General features: G+C 34.3%; 1 non-coding gene across 1 annotated transcript; it reads right to left on the bottom strand.

Annotated features, from left to right (window-relative positions):
• Nucleotides 1-1,749: 1,749 nt before the first annotated feature.
• Nucleotides 1,750-1,889, bottom strand: LOC111720360. Its single transcript, XR_002770070.1, has one exon. It is a non-coding gene; the product is annotated as a small nucleolar RNA SNORA29 (small nucleolar RNA).
• Between the last annotated feature and the right edge of the window lie 5,766 nt (nt 1,890-7,655).

Below are 7,655 nucleotides of genomic sequence, written 5' to 3'. Positions count from 1 at the left end.
AATGTTGCCAGGTTGGAAATGATGAGGTGGCTGCTCTGAGCATTCTCCTTAGGTGGAGAATCTGGGAAGACTTTTCCTCATATCCCCATTCTACTCTGAGAGTCCCAGCAAGAGCCAATACAGAATTGCTGATTCAAAGCTGGAAGAAAACTTAAGAGATCATTCAGACTGGAGGTGTCAAACACACTGGCTACAACACTTTTCAATGTGGCTAATGTGGCTGATTAAAATGTAATTGGGAGGGGCATATAGGTGGTGAAGTGGATAGAGCACCAGCCCTGAAGTCAAGAGGACCTGAATTCAAATCTAATCTCAGACACTTAACACATCTTAACTGTGTGACCCTGGGCGAGTCACTTAATCCTGTTTACCTCAATTTCCTCATCTGTAAAATGAGCTGGAGAAGGAAATGGCAAACCACTCCAGTATCTCTGCCAAGAAAACCCCAAACAGGGTCACAAGAGTATTCAATGATTAAATGAAAATTGATCATAAACCCCCAGGGATCCTTACGGACAGTTTAGTGATCCTTGTTTCCATTTGAGTTTGCCGCTACTGAGCTATCCCATTTTGCAGGTAAGAAAACCAAGATTGGAGATAGGGGAAAAAAAAAATTATTTGGTGTCTCCCATTTATATCATCCTTTAAAGTTTCAATTGGTGCTTTGTTTGCATTGTCTCATTTTACCTTCACAACAACCCTGTGAGGTAGACACCATTATTATTCTTGCTTTATGGAAGAGGAAATGGGTAAGGAGAGGTCAGGACTTGAGTGGGTGGTGAAATCATTTATACAGTAGACTTATTGGAGGAGAGGGAAGCACACATCATGAGCTTTAAGCATCTTTCTATGCAACAAGATCCTAATATTTAGTAGCCAGTGAACTGGAAACTAATTTTTGGAACCCATCTAAGGGCAAATATATTTCACAATAAGTCAACTCTTCTTTTTTAAAGTAAAGCTAAATCCCTTGGCTCAGCATCCTCTCAATCATATCTTTAAAACTTTTTTTTGGCCTGAACAATTCCAATGAATAATGCAAATGAGGTTTATAGAAGCCCATAATTATGTATGGAAATTAGATTTAGTAGTAGGTAGGACTCACAAATTCTGCATTCCTCCTAGTAGTCTCATTTTGAATCAGGTAGACTTGCTACCTCAGATTCCAGCCAAATTCACTTTTTTTTTTTTTCCCATGAATCATAAATCCAGGGTGGAGTTTTCCCTCTCTCTGTCCCTGAGCTGCTGAGTACATTATAATCAGTAGTTATTACCAGAAGGTAAGAGTGCCAATAACGAGATTTAGATATGTAGAAACCATGAGAAATTATAATTCTTGGAAAGAAGCTCAGCCTTGCAGGAAAGGGAAAAAAAAGAATAGGTACTAAAAAGTTAAGTTTAGGAAAAATAGAAGGAATTATTATAAAATTTTGGGGTCATAAATTTTGTGCTGGACAAGATCTTAGATAGCTAGGTGTCTCAGTGAATATATTTCTACGCCTGATGCCAGGAGAATCTGAATTCAAATGGGGCCTCAGATATTTACTGACTGTGTGACCCTAAGCAGGTCATTTAACTCTATTTACCTCTGTTTTCTCATTTTTAAAATGAGTTGAGTGTCAAACTTCTCCAATATCTTTTTTTTAAATTTCTATTAAAACATTTTTTAAAATATAGAGATCAATACTTATCAAGTTTGACAAGAGTTTTATAATAGTTTTGGTTAACCATCATTTAATACGTAGTACAGCTAGATTGTTGTGCCATTATATGTAAGAAAAAGAAAAGACATGGCTATTTCTTTTCCATCATGCCATGGCAACTATATTTTATTCCATAAGCATAATCACTGAATCTGTGAAATGACAAAATGATAGTCAATTGGGAAGCATTCCAGTATATTTGCCAAGAAAATCCCAAATGGGCTCCCACAGAGTCAATGACTGAACTTAGGGACTTAGTCATCATTTAATACAATTCCCTCTTTTTGGAGGAGTAAACTGAGGCACTGTGTGATTATATGACTTTGCCTAAGGATATAGTAAGTGGAAGAGTCAGGATTTGGTTCTTTTTCCACTCCCAAATAAAAAGGAGAGAAGGAATACAGTAGAAAAGAGATAGGGGACCAGTAGCTAAAGAGAAATATGGGTAATGAGAAACGAAAATTCAAATTAAACATTGTACTGTCGTCACACTGAATGATATGTATCTTATGCCATTTTCATGTAGGTTATCTAGAAGATAGGGCACCACTGAATAAAAATGAGAAAAAAAATCAAATTGCTTTCATAAACTTCATAAACTTTCAGTTAAACTACTGAAAGGTAAAAAATATTGAAAAGAAAAAATCAGGGAGAGGGTAGGCTAGATTTCTGAACCATCATCGGTGCTCTTTAGAGGGTCTCAGGGAACTTAAAATGTTCAGCAGGACAGGAGATGGAAAAATGTTTCAATTTTTATAAAGGGGAAAAGGATGGAGTGTCTAAACTAGAGACCAGGGAGTTTGTTGTCAGGTCCCGGTAAAATTCTATTTTATTACATGATTAAAGGGATGATTGGGAGCACTTCGAAAAGGAAGCTGTGATTAAAAGCAGTTTCATCAAGAACAGGTCATAGCAGACTAACCTCATTTCCTTTTTTGTCCAGTTTACCTGCCCTTCGATCTACTTTTCAGGGGATTGCAGTAGACAGAATACACTAAAATTTCTGCAAAGTATTTGACAAAGTCATTCGTTCTAACCTTGTGGACAAAATGGAGAAATGGTATGGTTAAGGAGATTTGGAATTGGTAAAAGAACTGGACTCAAGAAAAAGCCATGGATAAGCTGATGTTAGTAGAGATTTCTAGAGATCTGTTTTTGAAATCATGTTGATAAGAATTTAGAAAAATGAGGCACAGATAACATAATCATCAAACTTGAAAACGACACAGAGATGAGGGATTGATAACTAGATTAAAAAGTCAGGTTCCAAAAAGACCTTTATGGCTTAGAACAATGGACTACATAAAATAAAAGGAAATTTAATGAGTATAAATTTAAAGAGCTATTTGAGCAAAAAAAAAAAAAATAATTCTCAAGTAGAGAATGAGTTGAGATTGGCTAGACAACAGTATATATGAAAAAGAAATCTGCGATTTTTAATGAACAAAAAACTAAAGAAGAGCTAACTATGTGACTTGTTAGCCAAAACAACTGATACTTTCCTGGGCTTCATGAAAGGCACTGAGAAGTCCTGGAGGGAAGTTGTTATTCCCCATTTCATGCCCTCATCAAGTACTTCTGGAGTATCATGGCTAGTTCTGAGCCTCATCTTTAACGAAAGATGTAGAAATATTAATGTGGGTTCCATAACCATAACAAAGATGGAGATGGGTCTGGTGAGCACATCAAATGGGGGTCAAGTGAAGGACCAGAGGATTATAGAAGATTTAAGGGCAACAGGATAGCTGTATTCAAACATCTAATGGATTATTACATGAAAGGAAAGAGAGTAGACTTGTTCCCCTTGGTCCCAAAAGACAGATCTATATCTTAAGAAGTTGAAGAGTGAGTAGGTAATGAGGAAGGGTTGAAACATCAAGTGAAACCTTTTTCAAGGAGTTTGGCCAGAATTGGAAGGGGCTGTAGAAGTATCAAGGTCCATTCCCCATATTTCATAGATGAGAAATCTATGGCCCAATGAGATAAAGTAACTTGTCTAAGATAACAAAGCTAGTTAGGGTTTTAAACCAAAGTGTTTCTGACTTCAAATACATTACTTATGTGGCTTTGCCATGTTCCTTCTTAAGGGAAGAGGACAGATGAGATAGGAACAGTATAGGGGACTGGGGAATAGGACAGTGAGACTGGGGACTTGATTTAAGATCAAAATAAGTAGAACAATCACTTTGGGAGTTAATCTGTCAATAAACATATCAATAAACATTATATATATATATAATGAGATATTAATCAATAAATAAGCACTTATTAAATATCACTATGTGCTAGGCAATGTGCTAAGATTTGGATATACAAGGTAAAAATGAAGGAGCCTCTGCCCTTCTTTTGAGGGGAAACAATATGTACACATATAAATATATACAAAATGTATTAAAAACAAACGGGGTAATTGAGAGATGAAGGGAGGCAATAATAAGCATCCACTTCAAGACTTCTTTCCAATATGCACACTCCCACTAACCATACATCTCACAAAAACCCACACAATCTGAGAGATTCTTGCCCAAGTCTTCCCAATTTTCTAGAGATCTTCTTCTTCATGGAATTTTAATAGGAATATTATAATTCAGTTTAATTGATCATCAGTGTTTTTGTTTTTGTTTTTTTTAACCTTGGGATCTTTTGGATCTAAAGTTTTGATGTAAATTTAAGTTGTACTTCTCAGATGCACACACCTGCTGACACTCCTCTTGGCAGTTAATAAATACATTAATATCCACCAAGTGGTCTGCCTGGGGGGTAAGGGTTCTTTAAGGAAAAGAAATCATCAGAAGACTTTATAATAAGTGCATTGCTATATACTTTCTAACATAGATAACTAATGTTATCTATGCAGTGGCTATTTGAATAACTTTGATGTCATTGCCTTGCCTTTAGAATTCCAAAATTCACTTGACTTTGAAATCAAAGTATACAACTCCTTTTTTTATTGTAATATCAAATCTATATTAAAATTTTATCAAAAATTGAACAAACAAGAGGAAAGGGCACACTTTGCCTAGGATTTTGATAAAAATTTAATTTGTTTTCAAATATTTTATTATCTAAGAAATATATAAAACATAAACTCACTATGAATATGGTATATATTTTACTATTTATTTGACAGAAACCTGACATTTTGTCCTGATAGTTTTCTATTAACATGTGCATTTTAAAAGGCAACTCTGTTATTATAATGAAGCGGGTGGAAACTGTGGACTAGATTTTGGAAGGTTTAGGCCTTAGGCCTTCTTCTGATTATATGTCTTGATTTATTTTATTTTACCCTATTTTTGTTTCCCTATTTGAAAATCAGGAATAATATAAGCTCTAAACTAAAACCTAATTCCTGTAAGCATCAGCTCTTAAAACCCTTTCCAATCTATTCAACATTATTCTATGATTCCCCTTGCTACACTCTACAATACATCCAGATTCATCATCTTTATGTTTCTCTCACACAACAATCCATCTTTCATCTACATGCTTTTACACTGGCTATTGCCCCCCCCGTCCAGGCTACATTTTCTCTTCTCTTATATTTTATATTTATTATGTGATATATTTATACAAACTTATATGGATACTCACCCTTTCCCCCAGTAAAATGTAAAATCTTTGAAGTAAAGTCTATTTCATTTTCATCTTTATAATTCCAGCATCTGGCAAATAGTAGACGCCTAATAAATTTTTGTTGATTGGCTGATTAACTGGTTGATTAGCTGGTGGAGAATAACTGCATTTGGAGAATTAGAAAATGATAGCAAAGCAATATCTAATGACAATTCTTTAGGAAAAGGTCATTAAATAGAAATTTCATTTATGCACATGACATAGCCTTCTACAATTGAATGCATGTAGTTAAGGGTGATATGCTTCTTTAAAAAAAATAATCTTAGCACCCAGCATAGTGTCTTGCTACTAAAGGGCTGTAGTTGTTTAATAAATATTTTTTTTTCTTTTAAATGTAAGTGATCCAATAAGGAACAGTCAGAAGATAATACTTTATTGTGATCTTTTTTTGTACCTATCTCTGCAAGGAAAGAAGGATTTCCAATTTTTAGGAGTGCCTTTAGAATGGAGGCTCTCTGCCACCAAATTCAATGTCTTTTCCTCTTAAATCCTTCAAATTTCATCTTCTTCCTTCTCCTCATAATATTTATATAACATATTAACATTTTCAAAGCACCTATATGTAGGTATACATATGTGACTATATATACATATATTATTACATATATCAAATATTTTATATATATATATATTCTCCAAGATATCTGAGTATTTTCACAAAGATATATATATGCTGATAATTTTTCAGTGGCAGCAAATAGTGGGCGACAAAACTTCTTTTAAACTTTAGAGAGGAGTTGGATTTCAGTTAGTATTTGATAGAGAAGCACTCCTCTTCCACAAAAAGATGGATACCTCTGAGTATATCCAAACTATAAATACAAGGGGTAAAACTAGCAAACATAGATAATAATGGTCATTGAAATACATGTTTGCCTCAGGGGAGCAAAAAAAAAAAATCAGCAAGAAGTCCCATCATAATGAATGATCCTTAAAAGAAACCAGGAATTAGAGGAAGTTAAAGCAAAGAAGAATTTAGAGATTGAATGAAGGTTTGTTTGTCTGGGCTCCAATTTTCAGGAAGAAAAGGAAAAGGCAACAAGAGGAGCTATTGCTGAGAGATTGGCATCTAGAAGAGAGGGGAAGGAAAGCAGAACACTAATGACAGTAATAGATAAAAAAAAAAAAAATGAGCACATGAACTAATCCAAAGAAGTTGCTTAAAATTACATTTTCAGTGGTGTTTTTCCCCCAGAATTATTTCAAGAGGGGGAGGAGTGGAAAAGGGAGGAGGTAATTTATGGGATGTACCTTAGGAACTATTATTAGAGGAATAAAAGACAGAATTACTGGCAAATGTAAGTACCTTAGAAATGCAGTAATTAAAAGATTCTATAAGAAAAGGAGCAACCCAGAATGAACAGGCTTCTATTAACCTATTATGACTTGCAGTGCACATTGCACTTTCTACTTTTCACTACACAGAAAGCCCTGAAACTTATGGATGCAGACAACATAAATGTCGTGTTTCTCCATGTGTGTAGCATTAATGTTCTTATGATTTGTCCTTGCATATGTATCCAATTCAGCATTTTCTATACAGAGACAAGATTTCCTTTTGCTCTGTTCATTGCCCACATGGTGTTCTTTTTAAAAAAATACTTAGGAGGATGTCTCAGTAGGAGATAATTTTTTTTAAATGGTGGTAAAATGTGTATATTCCTGGAAGACTGAGCTAACATTTAAATTGAAGAAAGTGAGCAAATGAAGATAACATTAATTTTTTTTAAGAACTAGGTATAACTTAAGGGATGTGATAAATCAATTATTGGGTAATTATCCATAATTTTTTAAAAAGCCATTTAAACTACCTGATCGATTTGAAGCAATCTATGGATAGCTCAAAAGAGCCAACTTGAAGTTTAAAGTTTGAAAGAATTTTATGATTATTGTGAAAAGCTAATGGAGACATAAAAAGGAAATTGCCACAGGTAAAATTTTTCTAAAAGAAACTAGAAACAATCTATAAATACTTCATTAGAAGAGTATAGTCTATAATGGAATGTTTAAGAAAGGAACACTGTAGGCTATATTTTCCCTAGAGCTTAAAGTCATTTCTCCTGTAGGGGGATGACAATTTGATAAAATTACAGAGAGGTGAATTTTTTTTTGGCTTTGTGTCTTCTGATGGAAGTTAATTTCACCATTGGGCACATATTTGAGAAGACAGAATATATCCTCAGATTCTGGATTAATAGGTTTGATCCGTATATTGCAGATATCAGAGCTATTCCTCTGTCTCTGTCTTCTTGTCTCTGTCTCTTTCCTTCAGAAGAAACTTGTCTTCAGAGAGAGCTAGATATAGAGCAAAAGATA

The sequence above is a fragment of the Sarcophilus harrisii genome, chromosome 4 (assembly GCF_902635505.1).
Source record: "Sarcophilus harrisii chromosome 4, mSarHar1.11, whole genome shotgun sequence".
Taxonomy (NCBI): domain Eukaryota; kingdom Metazoa; phylum Chordata; class Mammalia; order Dasyuromorphia; family Dasyuridae; genus Sarcophilus; species Sarcophilus harrisii.
The sequence above is the reverse complement of the archived record's forward strand: the minus strand, read 5'-3'. Positions and strand labels throughout refer to the sequence as shown.